This window comes from Ixodes scapularis, unplaced genomic scaffold (genome assembly GCF_016920785.2).
Source record: "Ixodes scapularis isolate PalLabHiFi unplaced genomic scaffold, ASM1692078v2 PGA_scaffold0__279_contigs__length_252992795, whole genome shotgun sequence".
In the NCBI taxonomy this organism is placed as follows: Eukaryota; Metazoa; Arthropoda; class Arachnida; order Ixodida; family Ixodidae; genus Ixodes; species Ixodes scapularis.
In genome coordinates, this window is record NW_024609835.1 from 39,541,365 (window position 1) to 39,563,531 (window position 22,167).

The 22,167-nt window shown below is 42.6% G+C and overlaps 2 long non-coding RNA genes across 2 annotated transcripts in view; both read right to left on the reverse strand.

The window, feature by feature from the left end:
- Positions 1-1,475: 1,475 nt before the first annotated feature.
- The window catches only part of LOC121837865, a 51,763-nt gene continuing 31,071 nt past the window's right edge, over positions 1,476-22,167 (reverse strand). The window contains exons 2-3 of the long non-coding RNA XR_006078323.1: positions 2,382-2,444; positions 1,476-1,562 (exon numbers count right to left, since the gene is read on the reverse strand). This is a non-coding gene — a long non-coding RNA (uncharacterized LOC121837865). The remainder of the gene's footprint in view (positions 1,563-2,381; positions 2,445-22,167) is intronic.
- On the reverse strand, positions 13,655-21,011 carry LOC120844024. The gene is made up of 3 exons (XR_005716307.3): positions 20,989-21,011; positions 14,323-14,495; positions 13,655-13,760 (listed from the first exon to the last, which is right to left on the reverse strand). It is a non-coding gene; the product is annotated as an uncharacterized LOC120844024 (long non-coding RNA).

The window sequence follows — 22,167 nt, forward strand, 5'->3', positions numbered from 1 at the left end:
TCTGATATAATCGTTGATTGGTTAAGCGTGCGTGAGAAGCTCCTCCAGCGAAGTCCTCAAGCAGAGTACCGCTCAAGAGGATCCAGGGAGGAACTCACCTCCTCGCCAGCGTTCGCTCTGCTAAAATAGAGAGTGAAGGGTTTGCGGAAGGTGTCTGTCTTGCACTCTTATTCTGTCATCAGTCGTTGGGGAGAAGGTCCAACCGCTGCGCTCCAAGTGGCTAACTTTAGAACTATACCCATGGGGACATCAATAGCAATGACGCAGCGCTCTGCTGCCGCGGTGGGCCGCGTTCACATTCTGTGACGACTGATTTGGAAGTGATCCGGCCTGTCACGTCCTACCAAAGTAATTGCGTTTATTGTCAAGGCATTTCACGTTATGTAAGACGTGGTCCACAAGTCTTGTGCTGGGTAAACACCGAGCTCTGGGGAAAACAAGCTGCAAAGACCGCCCTCTAATGTTGATCTCCTCGCCTAGTATTTGATATTCTGCTGGCTTTGTTCTCACCTCGTTGCTTTCTTTTCACCTTTAGAGCGCTTGAGCGCCCTTTGCCACATCATTGAGGCCTGCACCTCCTCTTGATGCGCCTCCTTGCTTGAGCTACGTTCAATGGACAAAAGCGCTAGGTGCTGGCCCTCTAAATGCTATGCTTTTAAATTGAAATGTCCAACGCGTGGTCTGACCTTGATTGGTTTCGCCCGTGATAGCAAACACACCGAAAGACGACAAAGGCCGTGAATTTGATCATTTAGCGATACTTGATAGACCTCACCGCTTCGTAGCATCCACTATACTCTCCGACTTGAAACAAAATGTAGGCGGTCTCGCCCCCAAGTGGGAGCAACTCACCGCGAATGCCAGGGGATGGAGGAAACTTAAATCGAGAGTTGTCCTTCGAGAATCAAGTGTAATTTTGATAATAAAAGCTTACCAATTTTCTCCGAACTGAAAACGACATGAGCCGACCACACCCGCAGTTTTTGAAGTCTTGAATGGTTTTTAGTTGGCTAGGGCTTTCACTTAGACCAAAGACGTCAACCTTCTTTTTGAATATCCTCTAATAGTACTGCCACATTGTTGCAATTTATTTTTGAGCTCACCATGAGTAAGTCAGTGAGTAAAAGGCTCTCACTGGCTGGTTTTCTAAAATTCCAAAACGCAATAGGTGGTACTGGGGAAGCATGCTACCTGACGCGGGAATCGGAGGATTACATAAGAACTAAGGCAAATAAAATAACGTAGTTATATGATTTAAAAAGCGGACAATATTAAACAGGCAAAGAAGCATACTTTTTTAGATTCGATGTATATTTATTGTTTTCCTCGATTATGTGTATTATTCCAGCTTGCATAACATGACAAATCAAAATAACCAACAAAGGCTAGAAGTAACACAGATAGGTCGAAATCATTTGTGTTTCAATCACCGGAGAGCTGTCGACTCAGCGTCATGTCACACGGGTCCGGACACACCTTCTCTAAAAGTTCCTTGGCATTCTCACACTCGAAATCTTCGTCGTATATCTTGTACACGGTACTAGGGCTCGGTCTGGTGATGTCTAAAATAAAACAGTGGCATTGTCAAACATTTTGATAAAACAATAATAAAAAAAAAAACACTACATATCGTCAATCTCAATTGACGATATGTAGTGTTTTTATAAAGTTTATAAAGTCACTCAAGAGTGACTTTATAAAGGAAGCTGTTGGCGTATTAGTTTTAGATCTGTACCTGTTAAGGGAAGACATGGAAGGCCATGACAATAAATATCTTACACTCTAAACGTTTGAGAACGATCTGAGAACTCATTGTAAGTGTATAAATCACGAAAGCTGTACTAGTTGTCTTGCAACATCACTCGAGCAAAGTAGAAGCGCGGAAATTGTTTTCGCTTTAAACTGTAAATATCGCGCATAGCACAATATGTTTACGCGCCGACGAATTCAGATGAAGATGCATGACGTAAAGGTGTATTATGTTATAATATATTGTTTGATTATTTTCAGTACATCAGTAAGTAATGCCGCTTAAATGCTCGCTCTACAGCGGTAGAAAATAAACAACCACAAGTTTGAACCACAAGTTTAAACTCAGCTGTCCGGTTAGGCTTAATCTGCCACAATCTATTGCTTTAAGCGACGTCATACGCAACGAGAAAGAAAACTTTACAATTTATGATTTTTGTTTTACTATGCTTGTGGCTTGTTTATTATTGAGTATTGCAAAATAGTAGTTATGCTCGTACTTTGATAAAAAAAAGTCCTAGATCTCTGAGCAGTACTGAAGATTGAAAGTTTTTCCATTTCAGCTCGGACGCTTATCACATGTGATGTTTCTTTTTACAAAGAAGAACAAACGAAATACTGCCTCATCTTACCGATTTTAAGATAGAGTGCCTCGCCTTCGAACGGTTCAAGAGCAGTGAAGTCCTCATCGACATCTGCAAGTAAGCATCTTATTATATTTTAACAAAAAACAAAAAAAAAACACACACACACGAAAATGAATGGATGTTTTTTTGTTTTTTTTTAAACAACTGTCTTGCCCGAGTTGATTTGAAGCTCGTGTGCATTTATGTGCTGTATTAATTTCTATATAATTTGATATTTAGAATTTAATAATCTAAGAGTCGGGTGCCTGCCAAGAAACGTACTTTCACACTAAAATATTTTTTCAGCATTTATGTTTTAATGATGTTGTGTTTTCAATTTTATATTTTTGAGCTTGAAAATAGGGACATGAACAGATTATACTGGCAGAACCTCTTTACATTAAAAAACTTTTCAAGAGAATGGTGGATAAACAAACTAACGAAACTAATAGCACATGTCTAGTTTCTTTGGTCCTTAAGGTTTGGGTGGCGCTATGGCCTTTTTGATAATCCATATAAATTGGTTACCGGTTTTGGTTGAGGTACCAACTTTGGACATGCTCATTGATGATGGGGAAACAACTTGCAACAACAACACAGCCTGTACAGTCGGCACGGAATGAAACGCGAACAGTGGGTGCATGGTTTTCACTAGATGCTGCACCACCTGAACCAGATGAGAGCTGCAAGAAGATGGCTCCTCCTCCGATGTGTTAGACCCTTGCTCAGTGCATCCAAACCTTCGGTGCTGCGTCTGTAGGTGACTCAGCGTGGGTCGAAAACCATGCGCTCCTTGTTCGTGTTTCATTCCGTGCCGACTGTACATCAAATTGAGTTATGCTTAGTGAGGCAAATGTCTCGACTACGAGCATTGCTATGTCCGGACGATTTCTTAGTATGGATGTACAAATATATTTCTAAGAGACTAGAACGCACGCCAGCAAGTAAAAAAGTAACAGAGTCGGAAAAGACTCGAAAGAAAATCGCCGTGATCTCATACATTTACGAGATCACTCATGGATTAAAGAAGATAGCGGACGACAGAACGTACATGTGACATGCCCTGCACTACACACACTAGTTCATGTGTGACTGAGTAAACAAGAGAACTAACCAGAAGAAGGCAAGCAGCGTTGCTCATATAGTAAGATTTTCCCCAGTGCTAAACAGGCTGCCTTGGTGCCTCATTGTCGGCGAGAGCGCCGGCCTACGGATCCCCATGTGGCGGGTTTGAATCCCGGCCGACCGAGGTGCCCGCAATCTGACGGAGGCTTATTGCGGATAAGGCGCCGTTTGACCGAGCTTTTGGTTGCCTTTCAAAGAATCCCCAGGTGATCGAAATTAATCCTCAGTCCTCCGCTGGGGCATGCCAGGTACCCGCCGTTGGTTTGGCACACAAAACACCTAAATTTGACTTTAGTGCTAAACAGGAGTAGTCTACCGCATTCATTTATCGTTCGACACGTGTTAGGTCGGCAAAACGTGCCAATGCATTAGTGATATAGAACAAGAGAACACGCAGCGGCGGTGAAGCGCACATCAGCAGGACACCTTTCAGCCCACTGCAAAACATGTTAGTGTAGTCCAGCCTTTACCAGCGTCAGCATTCTTGCAAGGACAAAAATCTGCAACTACGAGACATGCTAGAGGCACTATACCACGTTTCACCATAAGCCCGGACGCAGCCGACGCACCGAGCTGGCGGGACCAATCAGAGAGCGTCAGAAACGCACCTTTATGGTGTTCGTCATGTTTTTTTCGTGTTTCATTATCACCGTGAACCAGTCATAGAAATAAATGCCCAGTGACTTGCGCTTTTGAAGCTGAGTGATTGGTCCCATTAGCTCGTAGCGTGGGCAGCGTATGGACTTCAGCTCAAGCGAAGTACAACTACCGAAAAATGTTAAGAATGCGTAAGCAGTCCTTCAATAACATTTTATCACAAAGGAAAAAAGAAAACAAAATATATATGGTAGCACGGTGTGCTTTGAAGAAGTGCCCCGATGTGACAGTCCTTTTAGCACGCTTCACAACCAAGAAAAACAATATGTGCTATGTGCGGAGGAGGGCCATTGACTCACCGTGGCTGGTGATGTTTTTTTTTTTTTGTTTTTTTTTTCTTTTTTTACAGCGGAGCTGTTAAGCGCTAGGTTCCCCAGGATCGTGTCCGGTATGTCGACACAAACCTACCTGGACAGCTACCGCCATCTATAAGCGACGGCGGCAAGCACGCAACCAGTATGGTTTCCGCCGTTGCTCGTAGATGGCGGCAACCTTTCCAGCTATCTAGGGTGCCTACTTGTCTGTCTGTCTCAGGGTGAAGACATCCATTCTTGCCCTGAATGTGCCAGCGCGTTACGCTCTCGCACACTCGGTGCGTGACTTGAGCGGTAAAATGGCCTCTATGCATAAGCCAAAGCTTCGCGCTCGAGCTGAGTTACACCAGATTGCGCGCACTTAAAAATGCAAAAAAAAACCGATTGGGCGGAAAAATGGCTGAGATGTCACCACATCGAGCAAAAGCGCGCGCGTGTATGAAGGCACTCTACAGCTATCATAGAAGAATTGATAGTTGGGCGCGTTGGTGGGACTTCATCGCAGGAAACAGCGCGAAAAACAGACGACGATGAAGAAGAAGCACACGTGACGAGTGCAGCGCTCGTCACGTTTGTTTCTTCCTTCTCGTCTGTTTTGCGCGCTGTTTCCTACGCTCCAACGCTCTTATCAGATTCGGTTCGGAATCACGATGAGTCGGCCTCGAGCCCTTTCGCGGAAAAGTGACAGGCTGCGGAAGGAGCGGTGACGTACGCAGCAGCGCGAATGGGTCCGCAATCGCCACAAAGCTGCTGTTCCTCGACTTCCACTGCCCGTCTAGCGCTTCATATCCCCTTGCCAAAGAGCACATCGCTCGCCTGGAAAGCCGCCGGCGGGCGAACGCCACGGACGACTATCGTGCCTAGGAGGCCAAGCGCAAGGTCGAGGCCCGGCGAGGACTGCACTCCACGCCGGCTGAACAGGTCCCGGGTGCGACGGTGAGGTTCCGGAGAGAGTTCGTGGAGAACGCGTTTGGCGTCATGTGCCACGGTTTGTGTTGCATGCCTTGCGGTCACGGCGGACAAACCACGATTCCACGAGCTTCCTCGGGCCACAACGCTGCTCACGAGCCAAGTTCGACGTATTGTCAAAGTCAAACGTATTCCCAGTCGTCCAGCTGTGGTCGACGAGCTCGGATTTACTTCTCGTGACGTGGGTGGCCTTCACCACATTCCTTCTGTGCTCCTTAAGCCGGTTGCTTCTCCGTCTGCAGGTTTCTCCAGGGTACGTGGCGTCGCAGTCAACACCATTCACCTTTATTCTTTATTCTTTATTCAATGATTACCCCGCAGTGCCCGAGGGCGTTACAGCAGGGGGGGTTACAAGGATGAAAAGAACACGTCTTCATTGAAACAGCACACTTGCTCTTCAGACAGCCGATTCCACTGTGCAATTGTTCGTACAAAAAAGGAGTTTGCAAACATGCATGTCCTAGCGCGGTACTCTCTAATTTTAAGACTATGATCATTACGACTAGAAACATAATAGGGTTCTTTTAAGTAAGTCTCGCTATTTATTCCCGTTTTATTTTAAACTATTGAGTATAAAAAGTTTAGTCGCAGTTTTTCCCGACGTACGGAAAGTGGTTCCCAGTTTAACATTTTTTTCATTTCTGTACAACTTTCTTTCCTCCCGTATCGTCCAAGAACAAACCTAGCCGCCCGGTTTTGTATTTTCTCCAGCTTATCTATCAACGTTTTTTGGGCTGGATCCCAGACAGCACATGCATACTCTAAAATGGGTCTAACACATGTTAAATAAGCAGTTGTCTTTAAGTTAGGTTGTGAGCATTTTAAGTTACGTCGGATAAAATTCATTGCCCTGCCAGCTTTTAAGACTACTTCCTCTATGTGGGCATTCCATGAACAGTCAGATGACAATATGACACCCAAGTATTTGTAAGTAAGTTCCTTGGTTATAGGGTTATTATTTATAAAATACTGAGATTCAATTTGTTTCCTTTTCTTTGTAAAACAAAGGTTAACACACTTTTTGTGATTTAAATTCATTTTCCACGTAGAGCACCAACTTTGAATACGATCAAGGTCTGCTTGCAACTGGGCGACATCATCTGAACTCTTAATCTTTCTATACACTACACAATCATCAGCAAAAAGTCGAATAGAAGAGGAAATTCCAACAGAAATATCATTAATATAAATTAAAAACAAAAGTGGACCCAGGACAGAGCCCTGTGGAACTCCTGATGTTACATCAACGTAATCAGATTTCTTGCCATTCAGTACTACACATTGACGACGCTGGAACAAGTAATTTTCTATCCATCTAAGCACAGCCGAGTCTAAATTTAACATTCTTAGTTTGTTGAGAAGAAGTGAGTGTGAGACCGTGTCAAACGCTTTTCTAAAATCCAAGAATATACAATCTATTTGCCCTCCCTCATCGACATCAGATGCAAGGTCATGATAAAATTCAACAAGTTGCGTAGTACATGAAAACCCCTTACGAAAACCATGTTGTTCATTAATCAGCAAGTTGTTTCTTATCATATGACCGATTACCTCTGAATATAAAATATGTTCGATGACTTTGCATGAGACGGAAGTTAATGAAATGGGCCTATAATTTACGACGTCTTTTTTTGGCCCCCCCTTATGGATAGGAACGACATGAGCTACCTTCCAGTCATCTGGCAAAAGTCCTGTGTCCAGTGACTTGGAAAAAATTAAATAAAGGTAAACTGAAATTGGGTAAGCACATCGCTTTAGTACACGCGGAGAAATGCCATCCGGTCCAGTTGCTTTTGTTTCATCTATGTTCTTTAACGCCTTCTCAATACCACTCATGCCAAGCTCAACTGGCTGCATTAATTCCACCGTACTAACAGTGGATGGATTAACATAGTTGTGTTTGGGCAAAAAGACAGACCGAAAGTAATTATTGAAGCACGTTGCTTTTTCTGTATCATCCGAAACTGTCTGTTGATTATATGTAATTTCACTTATTCCTACTGCATCCGATCCACATCCCTTTAAATACTTCCAGAAAAGCTTGGGGTTGGTTTTTAATCTGTCATTGAGTGTATTAAGATATTGTTCCTTAGCACCCTTTATGCTCCTTTTATATTCACGCGTAAGCTCAGCCAGTTTTTCAAGGTGATTACTACTTTTGGTCTTCTTATATCTATCAAATGCTCTCCTTCGCTTTTTAATTATCCTAAGAGTACTTGAAGTTACCCATGGTTTTCTTCGTTTTTTTAGCTTTCTAGAATCTATGCAGGGAACATATTTATCCGTTAATTGAAGCAACATTTTCTTGAAAACATCCCATAAATTATGGACATCATATTCCTCAGAAAGACACTCAAATACGGGAAGGCGGTCAAGAAGCTCTTCAGAAAACCCAGAGTAATTGCCCTTCTCAAAGAAAAAGACTTTCCTCGATTCGCATGAATTTACTCGTTTGATTTCAGTTTGGATATTTGCCACAACAGCGTGATGGTCACTGATACCAGGGATAATATTAACGGTGTTAATAAGATAGGGAGAGCTACAAAACAAGAGGTCTAAAATGTGATTATTCCTTGTTGGTTCACTCACATACTGCTGAAGCCCAAACGTATCCACAATGTTTTTCATTTCAAGATTATTTCGGCTACCAATCGTGCATACACAAGTGCCATCCCTCCACTCTACGTCAGGCAAATTAAAGTCTCCCGCAAGGAGAATAATTTGGTTTGAGGCCTCAGAAACAATGTCGTATAGCGATCGGATTATACTAAGATCCGAATTCGGTGGTCGGTAATACGATCCAAGAACATAGGAAGAGCTCCCAGGTAACGTGACTGTACACCAGATTGATTCAATAGCGTCATGACCAAGTTCGAGTGGGGATGATCTCAGCGATGAATGAACCAACAAGAAAACGCCCCCGCCGAGGCGTGACCTATCTTTTCGATAAGCAACAAACCCTTTCGGAAAGACTTCGCTATCACTTATGGAAGCGTCTAGCCATGATTCGGTTCCGAACACGATATCAGCCTTTACTGAGTCGATTAAGCCTGCCAATTCGTCAACTTTATTTACGATGCTTCTACAGTTTATTACAACAGCAACTAGGTCACGATGAACGCGCTTTTCTTTTTTTCCTTTTTTCGTGGGGCGTCAGTCTTTTTTGACAGGAACAACTTGTTCTATTTCCGTATCCCATGTAAACACTTTATCATTTACGATGAGCTTATCAAAGTTTAGCTTTACACGGTTGCCACTATCCGCTTTTTTGTTTTAGCATATTCCCAAAGTTTCTTTCGAATTTCACGGGTTTTCGGCGAGTAATCTTGGTCTACACTGTAGTTTGATCCCTTGATTTGTTTTGGCGTTAGACAGAATATCCTGTTTTTCCTTGTAGGAGGCAAAATTAACGATGATTGGTCGTTTAAAGTTCTCATTATAGCGACCTACACGGTGCGCCCTTTGCACCGTTTTTAGGTCCACACCGAGCTTGTCTTTACAGATACTTTTAATGAGATTTTCAGATTCATTCCATGTTTCTTTGTTATTCGTGTCATCCACACCATAGAAAACAAGGTTTTGCCTACGACTTCTGTTTTCTAGATCAACATTCCTGTTTTCCAATTCGTTAATTTGTCTTGCCAAAAGCTCAATTAGCTTTGCTTGTTCTGTTACTAATTGATTAACGACCCCGATTTTCCCCTCCGTACCAACAAGCTTCTTATTTATTTCCTCGATCATGTTTTCATGCTTCTTAAACCTACGGTCGATAGCGTCCAGCTTACTCATAATGGAAGCCTGACCGCTCTGCAAACTTTTAAGAAGGTCAATTTCTACTGCGTCAAGGGGGCCAGGGTTAAGTTCTACATCCCCGGAAAGTAGCAACAAGAGAAACAGGTAAAGTACTCGATGTGCAAAGAGGCGAAAATATTTGCGAGATATACGCAGTCTCAATCGTCTGCCACAGAAGGTATCAGCACTTGACGTGGGAGGAGCCGGCAACGCAAACAGGGACTTTCGAACACAGATAGGACTGTAAGGACTAACCTGCGTGAACAACAGTAGTGTTAGCTGCATGTCGCCAAGCGTGCCGGCTCCAAATCCCACGCAGTCAAAGTGCCGTGCGCCTATATAGCCATCGACGAAGACACGTGGTGTCCCTTGCTCGAAGAAGATTGGCAAATCCAGTACGACGATCGACTTATCGAAGGAGCCGTCGCAGTCGGTGATGACTGGCAGATCCTCTTCGGCGATGCCCGGCGGCACGTGCAGTCCGGTGATAACCGTCGCAGAAGGTTCGGGTACGTACGGAAAAGCATCCCCTTTAGTGACCGCGCCGAGCGGAGCAGTTGCTCTGGATGACGTAAGAACCTGCGTGAACAACAGTAGTGTTAGCTGCATGTCGCCAAGCGTGCCGGCTCCAAATCCCCTCCGTACCAACAAGCTTCTTATTTATTTTCCCCTCCGTACCAACAAGGTACGGAGGGGAAAACATTTATTTTCCCCTCCGTACCTTGTAAACCACACCTGTCTGGGCGTTGGCGGGGGTAATGTTTTTCAGCTTGGAAAACGCGTTCGCCAAAGTGCGCACAGGCTTGAACACAGTCCAGATGCCCAAATAGCTCAAAGCTCTTCAGATCGAGTCCGAGGTTCCTCGGACATAGGGAATGCACACTGGTGACTTTCTTTTGCCTCCAATGTTTACTCCGCACTGTTGCATGCGATTACGTGTCTCACTTATGAAAGATCCTGAATAACTGCGCCTGCCCAAGGAAGGAAGGATCCTTGTCAGTTCTCGGGACCGGAGATCATCATTCGGAGACAACACAACGCAACACGACAACTGAGTCCGTACCACGGCGCGCTTGTGTTTCGCCGAGCGATGGGAATCAAACCACAAAACATTTCCGCTGTCACAAGGTTTACGGTACACTTCAGTCTCTACGGCACCACAACCCACCCGGCGCATCAATACGCCCACAAACGGCAGCACACAATCTTTTTCAGTTTCACACGTGAACGGGATAGCCGTATGAATACTATACACCGGCAAGTGGAAAGCATGCATGTTCAGCTTTTTCAGGAGAAGCGGAGATAACCTTTAGGTTATCTCCGATCCCGAGAACTGACAAGGATGTCCACTTCCTTGGGCAGGCGCAATTATCCAGGATCCTTCATAAGTGACACGCGGAAGCGCATGCAACAGTGCAGAGTGGACATTGAATGCAAAAGGAAGTCGGCAGTGTGTATTCCCTATGTCCGGGGAACCTCGGGCTCGATTCGAAAAGCTTTGACCCCTTTGGGCATGTGGACTCTGTTCAAGCCTGTGTACACTTTGGCGAACGCGTTTTCCAAGCCGAAAGACATTACCCCTGCCAACGCCCAGACAGGTGTGGTTTACAAGGTGAACTGTGTTGACTGCGACGCCACGTACATTGGAGAAACCGGCAGACGAAGAAGCACCCGCCTTAGGGAGTACAGGAAGAATGTGGTAAAGGCCACGCACGGCCACGAGAAGTAAATCCGAGCTCGTGGACCATCGCTGGACGACTGGGCATACCTTTGGCTTTGACAATGCGGCAACCTTGGTTCGTGAGCAGCGTTAGGACCAGAGGAAGCTCGTGGAATCGTGGTTTATTTGCCTTGACCCCAAGGCCTGCACTACAAACCGTGGCCCCCTGCAGGACGTTTACGGGGACCTGTTGGATTAGAGTGGACTGGTTTAGACTTTCCCTACCCCCGGGCCAGTGCATACTGATGATGCCACCCGGATAGGTGGCGAAACGGCTGTGTTGTTGTTATTTTTGTGTTGTTAAGCCAAAGTAAACTTATTTCAATATGGCTACCCTGACTTTTGGAACATATTTGCATTCGTATTGCTTTCTATTCTGCGATGTATTCCTTGTTTTATCAATGTGTGTGTGTGTGCGTGTGTGTGTGCGTGCGTGGTGCGCGCGTTTGTGTGTTTGTACGCGTGTGTGTACACGAGTGCATGCGTGCGTGCGTGCGTGTGTGAGCGCGCGCGTGCGTTTGTGTTTGTGTTTGTGCGTGTGTGTGTGTGTTTGTCTGTGAAATAGATGAGGAAGAAGACTAGACCGAGGAGAGAGGAAGATCAAATACTAAAGAATTGTAGATAGTCAGCTTTGTGTGTGTCCACTCCTGTCTCTGTGTAATCATTTAGTGTTCTAGCTGTTTCCCCACGTGATTCTCCAACATATCGCGGTGTATATGAACATAGAGGTGTTATATGTGCTACATTTGTTTTGCAGAAATATGGAAGCTGAGTATAACTGAATAATTAGGGACTGAACAAAGATAAGTTTCTCCTTTAGAAATAGACCTTACCAACGCGAAACCTTTAAATAGCATAGCGGGTCGCTGTGGCCTTCATTTTGGGACAATAAACAAGTTGAAATTTAAGCCAATTCTATATAGTTTCTTATCCACCACAAGTTTGCATCGGCCCACAATTAAATTCGTGATGTAATAAAAAAAGTCCGCCGGGGCCGCGATAACACGAGCGATCAGAATATCATCTGCGCTTTAGATAAGTGGCCTTCCGTCTGCCGCACGAGTGTTAAATTTCGCGTTCTTCAGGTCATCCTAAAACTGACTGATTCTAGCGGTTTCCGATGACGCACAGCAAATGTCTAACTTAGAATATCTGTTTATTTTCACTAATTAGGAGTAATTATTAAATTGTACATAGCTTGCAAATTAGTATGTTTATTAAATTTCCGATGTTCGGTGTGGCTTACGTTTTTTTTCCAAAAATCAAATACACTACTTTTAGGAGTTTTTGAAAGTCTTCGCAGAAACACCTGGTATAGATGTGTCCCTAACGCACGCTGCACTTATACACCTAAAATATTTAAACTGTACTAAATTTAGCTTAAAGGAGCCATCGAAAACGGTTTGTAATTTCGCTAAATTCTACGTAGATTCATTCTGTAACATTAATAACTGAATAAACTTATGTTGGTTTTTCTTTTTATGCAGTGGCAGTCGGCAAAAGCATTCGAGACATATAAGTATCGTTGATCCCCCCAACTCGGAGCTAGATCAAGCGGCTACGTGGCCTGGTGCTTATCCTACCCTATTAAAAAATATTTTTTCACCGGAATGTCATTTCCAGTAAAAGTCTATTTTACTGGATTATGGGACTGTTTTCACTTCCAGTAAAGCCGTAGTTTACTGGATTGTCGCCGATTTTTTACTAAAACGTCACCGGTTGTTTTACTGGAATGTCACCGGAGTTTTACCGGAACTCTACCGGGTTTTTACCGGAATGCCACCAAATATTTTACCATAATGTCACCAGATTTTTACCGGAAGTTAATTCCAGTAAAAATCTATTTTACTGGATTTTGGGACTTTTTCACTTCCAGTAAATCCAGAATTTACCAGAAGATCGCCAGATTGACCGGGATTTACAGTGTTTTTTCTTTCTTTTTTTGGACGTTAGCGGAAGGCGCTTAGGAGGAAGCTTGTGAACCGTGGTTGGTTCTGTTTACCAGATGCTGGACGATTCGGTAACAATTAAAGTGGTTAGTCCATATAGACCTGAAGGCCCTGCCAACGTTAATCAGAGCCACCCGCTGGGGTTAGGAAAGTAAAAGAGGTGGCATTGGTCGTTACTAGCCGAAGTCGAGTGGTCACGCAGTTTTCGTGTCCAATCCATGGACCGCGCTCGACTGTCGTTAGGTGGGAGGCTTTGATCCCACATTAAGCTTTCCGAAGGCTAGAGTTTACGAAATAGTCCCCTTTTATCCTCGGAATGACACCGCGACTAAGGAGCTTCTGAATTAGTGGCGGACTGTGTGAGTATACTTGGACCAGACGCCTCTGCAAAGTCATTGACATTTCAACCCGATACCGTTTCATGACGTCTTTAAATATGTTTTTGTCATATTTGTTTGATTATACGGACAGATTCAACTCCAACAGAAGAAGCGTTGTCTTTAATCCTCTAAACAAAAAAAATTATTACTTGATAGTTGTCAAAATCCTGTAAACAAAGCATCTATATCGTTTGAGTTATAAGGAAAAATAAGGCTCTAACAAAAACATTGCCTTCAAAATATGGTATGTAAAATATAATGTCACATTTGTCCATGGACTTATGTCGTTTTTGAGGATTATCTCCCCGCCATCTGAAACACAGATTCCTTATGAAAAGCAGCTGCCAATGTTTCCTCGCCCCGCTCTTCTAAGTTTGTAGTGAGTGACTGTAATCAATTCTCTAGTTTCTATTTACTCACTATAGGTATAGATCACTCCGGTACTTCTCTCCGCATCGTAACGAGCCAGAAAAGCACCACTGGAAATTAAAACAAAAACACACACACATTTATTTAAGCGTTTAATAAATCAATTTCTCCATCAGCGTAACGTTGAGTATTATCTATTGAATCCTGGAGGAGCTACGGAACTACTGTATGGCTGATGTCCTCACATTGTAGTTAAAATAGATAATACATTTTACGCTTTTCTGCACACTTTGGAACCTTGAATTACGACACAAGTATTGTTAGAAAAACACCAGTAGTTGTGAGCTATCGTGTGTACACCTATAAGAAGAATTGATATTATTCGATCGCGTATTCACGTTTAAAATAGGCAATGACGACGGCTATTTTAATATTATGTGCCCTGCCACTTGACTCTCATTACACATTTCATGCATTCCGGACGGCGCAATCAATCTGCCTAATCAGTGTCTCTTTGCAGTTAATTTAAAGTGTGTATAATAAACCGTTACGGATTGTCGGAAACGGACTCTCCACCAGATATTTCTTCCTAATAATCTTAAGGTAATCACATTTACTATACATGCCTACAGTTGTTACATTATTTTTAATTAGAAATTCGTGCATACGTACACAACGTAGGATTCAGTACTTCCATTTGTTGCTGCCCACGTGACACCTTCAATTAGTGTCGTTGCTTGGCTCGTGCCGTCATAGAGAGTAGTAAAGTTAATGGTTCCTGGCGCATCAATACTGTTTCCGCTCTGGTAGCACTCGTAGAGAAGGATTGGTCTTGTTTCCGTGTCCTTAGAAAAAGGTCGAGCAAAGCCCACAGGTTAGGGGTTCAGCGCAATACTTGAGCTCTTTCACAGAGCTGCATAGCACAGTGTTCAATGAAGTTTGGTATAACAGACAATAGACATAAACTATGATTATTGTTTACGTTTAATGTGTAAGCTCACACCGAGATCACCATAACTATTAGGAAATCTTCTTTATTCAGTTTGGTGATGCTATTGTAAGACTAGATTGCATGCACAAAAGGGGTTCCACGGGAGTCCACTTGATGTTTCAGAATGGTTGACTGTAATATTTATTATACAGTTCAAAAATTCTAGTCTACGTTTCCATAGCGCGAACCTTAAATTTACATCAATGCGTCACTTTTTAAATTTACTGCTTCTTGTTAATGCTTGAATACTATACTTTAAGATATCTTATTACACGTGTATTTATCTAACTAAATTTGAACATGTGTCTTCGAAAAAGGCTTCCTTAAGATGCTTAAGAATAGAACATTCCACATTAATGAATGTAAAAGTGAACAGTGGTATTTAGACCAGTAGAATGAGACATCCTTATTTAGATCAAAGCCTTAACAGGATTAATTCATTGGTCGCTCGACCTTGGAATATCAAAATAAGCACACTTCCTTAGAATAAATATATTTATATACAACTGTTAAATGCAGGAAAAAAAAGTTAATCTGAACGAATCTTTGAGATTACAAAGGAGCGTAAATTGATTACATGATTTTTTACTGCATGCGCATTATGCTGTCGTAGTGCATGCCGAAACGCTTTACGTTGAATACAAAATTGAATAAAATTTGCGCTTAGAAGTAAATCTCTAGAATTGTAAATCAACCTAAGTCTTTCTCATCGAGTATCTTTCATATAACATAAAATAACAAAGACGTTGGGTAGAATAATTATGAATACAAAAATCACCAGTATATTATTTTTCTCCAGCTCTTTAACTACTTATAAATAAACCTCTTTGTAATAAATTTGCCGCCCTGCGAAATACGAGGTGGCATCAAAACGTTTTCGAACTCGTTTTAGAGAAACGTACGAAGTTACCAAGTTTACTTTACTATTATGCCCCTCAAAGTAGTCCTTTATAGGGGTTCAGCCATCTCTTGTCGAAATTGGTAGTCCGGCACGTTTTTGAGCTACCGCAACTAACTGTATTTTTGAAATCGCCGGCCTTTACTTTTTCCGGGAGGTTATTTAGTATCGCGAAATTGAGAATAGTTATTGTGGAATCGGCACATACATATAACGCCGAAACCAAAATTCATATATACTCGCGCTTTTCATTGCAGTGACATCAAGGGAACGAAGGCTTGCTGGTCGAGCGGGCGACTATGCCGAAAATTTGTTTCGTGCTGCTGCACGCGAGCTGAAGCGAATTTCCCAAAGCATTAAATTGACACACTGAGACTGTTTGTAATCAGTTGGGAACAAAGTCTTCAGCCCAAACAGTGAACCACTGCGTTCCTCTGACGTCAATATTTGATTGTTGCCAGTGGAGCCTTTCACTTTAAAAAGCACGGTGAGGACCAAAATTGTAAATTCAATAAGTTCGGGCATCTTTTTTTCTTTTTGCCCAATATTTGTATTACTATTTCAGCGACGTTGGTTGGCGTGTTTAGCGAATATTCAGGCAAATTGGGGACTGAAAGAAACACCGCAATGCCCTTTGAAACGAATCGCGTTACTGTTAAAACCACGTTTTATAAACCAAAGATTTGAGAACGATTTTGGTGAATACCCGCAGATTTGTCTCTTTATTATGGATGACTAGCATTATGGACGATGCCTTGGGGGAACGATAAAGTCCATACCAATGAGTACTGACTGGATTAAAGCTGGTCAGCAGGTCTGCCATTGTAGAAAACCCTCGTGTAATTCAGGCTTTTCAGGATAACCCTCGTCTTTTCCCGAATCTGCTCGAGTAAGCCGTCTCTTAAGGCTTCATTAGAAAAAAAGAAATGCAAAGGTCACTAATGGCCAAATAAGGAGTATATGGATTGACTGCAGCTATGTTGTTCTGGTTAAAAAAGTGTACTTGAAGTCTTTGGAATGTATGTTTGTATTTTTCTCGCGATCGAGAGGATGTGTGGAACACACCTGGCGGACATTCGTTTCATGTTAAATTTGTCACTCGAAACAGCCGACGCGGACTTGACCAGACGTCCGAAATATTAATCTCACGGCCTCAATGAAGTAATACGCTCATTTTTTTAACCTCTTTCAGGATAAACGGTTGTTAAAGACGTACTGTTTGTGAAATTATCTTCAAGTGGTTGTTGACATGGCTTAAAAACCCACACCACTAACATATTTGTGCATTTCTTGGAACATGGCCACCAAATGCTTGCCGTAGAAGTCTCTGGGTTTCTGGCGTGTTGCTATTCATTTTTAAGTAAAACTTTTGTTCAGGCATTTCGTTGAAGCTTTTTATTCATCTCGAGCGGAGTGAGCGCCGTAAAATATATTTTCTAAGCATAAAAGCGCAACTTGGAATCACTTTGATTCCTCAAAATTAAGTTTGGCCGACTGGCTGGCAAATCTGGCGGAAATATCCCCTGGCGTTGTGCTGGGGTACAATGCTCAATGTTCAGTGCTGCTGGTGCAGGAACTTCTTAATGACTCCTCGTAGGAAACGCCCTAAACACACGTACGTTTCTCGTTAAGATATTCGCAGGTCTAACTTCACCAGACGTCACGTGACTTTATTTATAATATTCAAGGAGAGTTCAAATTTGAAGTAAATCTGAGGAAATACAGCCCCAGTAAACACGGACTACGAACAAGAAACGAACCCGACAAGAGAGTGTTCGTTTCTTGTTCGTCGTCAGTGTTTACTGAGGCTGTATTTAATTATGTTGAACTGATAACAAGTGGCCCAATTTACAACCCCACCTTAAATAAATCCGCAAAGTCACTGCAAAATCATTTATAGTACTTGGACTTCAAATCCAGGAGATTAATAATTTTTACTGACGTTACTGGCGTTATATTAAAAAAATTGAAGGCCGTGAGAATAGTTGACAGCTTTAGAAATAGGGCCAGAGCTTGAGGGCCCTCATAAAATAGGGGCCTCTCACTGGGCATGCGTCGAACTCAAACTCAGTTTTGGGTTTTGGGTTGGCGCTCACCCCTAACGCAAAATTCGAGAAGTAGTGTGGGACTCGCCTATTTCATTGGGGCCGGGTGGCATCGGCAAACATGGCGGCACCCTTTCCGCTCGCTTCGGAGGAAATTTGTCATGGTCACTGCCGTAAAAGCCATTTTTATTACCAGTGAATGGTGCAGCCAACTTTCGCTTCGCTTTATCTCGATCAAATAACAAAGAATAAGCGGTGAGCTCGCCCCATTTTAAGGATCGTTTTCAGCTTCTGGCCGCTCTTAAGCCTAAAGAGAAGCGGTAACCGTTGACATGCAGCATCTCGCTACTACGAGACCGCGAGTGGATTTCGTTCGTGGCACGGTTAGCAGTGGCTTAAAAAAAAGTTTCCCAAGACTTTAAAGTCGCTCCAACTAAGATCTAAATAAGGCATCTGCTCGCAGAGTATGCTCACTCGCGTTCGTCTCAGTTTTGGCATAGTTGAATGTTTAAAGCATCCACGACAGACGCTCAAAGCCGCGCACGAACGCCGAAATCCGCCCGAGAGCGAGCGCCAAATTAGAGTGCTACGGATCGGATTGTTTTGGCTGAAAACAACTAACAATACATTGTCGCGTGCATGACTGCGAAGATACGCTTCCCCGTTCATCTAAAAGATTCGCCTACGCTCTTGCCCCCAGCTTCAACGATAAGGAGACCATAATGACCTCTCCTAGTCAGGCTCGCCGTAGCTCTTTCCTGAACATTTTAGGTTGAATATTCCAGATGTGGAGCGTAGTAGATGAGAAGCGGTGCGCCGTATTGCCGATTGATTCATTGATTAATTTTCTCTCCCGATAGAAACGCCGACGTACCGTCGCCTGCTGCTGCCGCCGCTGACGCACGCTGCTGCTGCTTTCTCGACGTGTGTTCTTTTTCGTTTATGGTACAAGTTAGCCCCATTAAATCTTTAGTTATTTCCTCTTTCGCCTGCCTCATCGTCTGCCCAATCCTGATAATATATACTGATTTAAACTGTCTTTCGTTTAGCCTGGTTGATTTGGTTTTGCATTAACTAATATTTGCAAACAAAAAGTAATTACTAAGTGCGTAGGTTTTGCATTTTTCATAATTTCTCTTTTCTTTTTAATTATTCTTGCTAACCGTATTGGCGCTGTAAGCGAGAAACGCACGTTCGCCGCGCTACGTTCGTAAAAGGCCTATTTTATAAGCTGGTGGCTTCAATCTTGATGCGTTTGGGTGCCTCGATTTCTTAGGGGCACCCAAACGCTGGGGCCGCCTATATTAAAGTTTTGTAGTGATTCTGCATTTTACTGCTTGTTTTCGCAAAGTTTATATAACACAGGAAAGACGTGCTGAATTCCAGAAACCATGAGAAGTATTACTCTAACAGCATCAATTTTTCTTAATGTACAGTCGGGGACAAACGTCTCCAGGACACGCGAGCTGCGACTGAAACGCATTGTTCTGCCATCTGCCGGCGGGTCGCCTGGTTTCGAGATCACAGAAAAGCGCATGCGCGTCCTACTGTGCATGCCAACATCTGCGCTTTCCCGCTCTTCTGCGGCGCGGCGCCTAACTCGGAGTCGGGCGCGGGGTATCGCCTCGGAGATAGCGCTTACTAACATGGCACCTATAAAGCAAGAAGTCACGGCAGCTCAACTGAGCGATAAAATCAACTGGTTATAAAGCAAGGTGCGCTGACACGGCGAAATGCAGCGCAATGCCCCAGGCGGTATCTCGTGTTTCGGAATGTGTAGCAGACGCTCGTAAGCCGCCAGCGCTATCTGCGAGGCGGTACCACGCGCCCGATTCCGAGTTAGGCGCTGTTTTGCAGAAGAGCGGGAAAACACACATGTTTGCAGACGGAGTAGGACGCGCATGCGCTTTTGTGTGATCTCGAAACCAGGCGACCCGCCGGCAGATGGCAGAGCAATGCGTTTCAGCCGCAGCTCGCGTGTCCTGGAGACTTTTGTCCCCGACTGTACATAGCCCATCATGTAACAGGCATGTGTGTAATAGTTACCTGTAATCACTCTTAAAAAGTTGAATCAACGACGGGAAAAAAACCCATCAAGATTCTACCACTTTAAGAGATACAAATTGTTTTTTTATTCACTGCCATATATTTTTATCATGCATTTCAATCGTTTTAGTGTTATTATCAAGCTACAATTCACACGTGTTAATACGGCCACATTCACATACAACGGTTTCATGTTATTGTGTGTTACTTACATGTAGTTGAAATTATTATGGCTCAGAAGTATAGAAGAACCAAATCGGCGCTCCCCAATCAATGGTCACAAAATTCTCATGTGGGGACAGTGTCGAAAATGATTATGCAAAAATTATCCGAAGTAAAAGCAACAAGATTTAAAGTTGAAAATAATACAAAGAAACAAATATGCTGTACTACTGGAGAGGGACGTAAAGAACTGACAAAAATAACATCACCAGACAATTGAAATACCCAACCTCGGCTGAAAGCTGGGGCGCAATCTTGTTTCTTTTAATATTTTTTGCATGTTTACGCTATCGTTTTCTGCTCGAATTGCAGGTGGCGCACCACGACGCCGTTGGTGCGAGCAAACCATACAAAATATGTTCACACTCAAAGTCAGTCTCGGTATTACATTTCCGAGGTAGAAGGGTGAAAAGAAGCTTCGCGTTTCAAAGTATGGTAAAACGTGCTTCTTGGAAATATTGCAACGGACACTCCGATATTTAAATTTCTTTAAACACAATAAATGCACAATTTGATTATCGTAACATATACCAAAGTAGCGCCTGAGTGCAATTTAAGGTTCACATTCAGTTGCCTACGTGTAATCTTTATAGTTGGTTCTACCGATCATAAGAAAATGTGCAAAGTGTTAGCCGTAGAACATAAACCAGCCATAGTTTTCAAATTGCTGATAGTTCACCAAAGCGTAGATCTACTGGTGACGAAATATGCAAAGGGTTGAACCTTCCTTGCATCATTATACAATTAGAATGGTTTTGGGAAGGTTTTTCATTCATCGGGTGTCTTAGAGATGGTGGTAGCTTTTATTTTTTTTCGGCGATGTCTTGACGTAAAAGTTTCCTCTCATACAGGTCGCATTGAAATGAGATGTAGCATCCTCTACGAGTTGCCATGTCAACTCGGTATTCAGGAAGCCTATTGGGTTAAAACTTTCTCATCTTGCTTTTGATATTTTTATTGCTATCTAGTGCAATTCATTATTCAACTATACACAGTTCATTATTGTGCCGATGCAACCCTTGCACGTGTCCGCGGGACCACCCGATAAACAGTAAATAACTTCCATAACCTTTTAATTCAGCATATTTCTCTTTGCAAGCCCGGAGAATAATATCTATAAGACAAGTGCAACATACTTTAAGGAATTGTTCCGTCGGGTTGCTGGAGTAGCAGATAGCGAGAAGAGAAGAACAAAGTGTTATCATCAGCTTGACTGTTTTCATCGTGAACTAGTTCTGAAAAATACAAAGAAAACCATTAGAAAGGGTTCGAAGATAGCTAACAGGAAATCTACAAATATTGGCGGTCGATATAGATTTATACAAATTAAAACCAGCGATGTATCATGCTGCCTTGAATATGGGATGCTCATTTGTGTGATTTAATATAGGTAAATTTGACCTGGGTATGTTATTTCAGTACACATTTACAGGTGTGGCTTTAGATGTGTCGATATAAGAATACCAAAAAAGAAGTAGATCCAATTTGAGTCATAGGACATTTGACGAAATATAACGACAATCAGGACTAAGAATATGCTTGCAAAATGAATCAGATAAAATACAAAATATTTTGACCAAACTTATCTAATTATGCATTGAAATCCATTCATCAGCTGTACAAGATGCAGATTAAACGAGGAGAGAAAAAAGTCCTGAGCAAAAAGAAACATTGCCCAAACGCGTGGCGTCCGCGTGTAAAGAGAATTGGGCACTTGGAAAGAAAATATCAGTTCAAAATTAATTATTCCTTGGCATAGGATATGGAGGTGCAACCTCAGAAAAAATATTTTATCTAACGCTAGCTTACTTATAAGGGAGGGATTTAGGCAAATAAAGCCATTTTCCAACATTTATTACCACGAAGTCTCTAAAATAGAAGTACGCCAAATAAAAAGTCGGTATTTCTACTCTTACCTTATATTTGTCATTAAACGTTTCTTTCCCTTTTCATCTTTTTTTAATGATACGTGTACTAAACCGTGGCCTGATATTGACGTGACTGAGAATTGGGCGCTTAGAGAGAAAATATCAGTTCAAAATTAATTATTCCTTGCCATAGGATATGGAGGTGCAACATCAGAAAAAATATTTTATCCAATGCTAGCTTACTTAAAAGGGAGGGATTTACGCAAATAAAGCAATTTTCCAACATTTATTACCACGAAGTCTCTACAATAGAAGTACGCCAAGTAAAAATTCCGTATTTCTACTCTTACCATATATTTGTCATTAAACGTTTCTTTCACTTTCATCTTTTTTTAATGATACGTGTACTAAACCGTGGCCTGATATTGACGTGACTAAAATACCGCG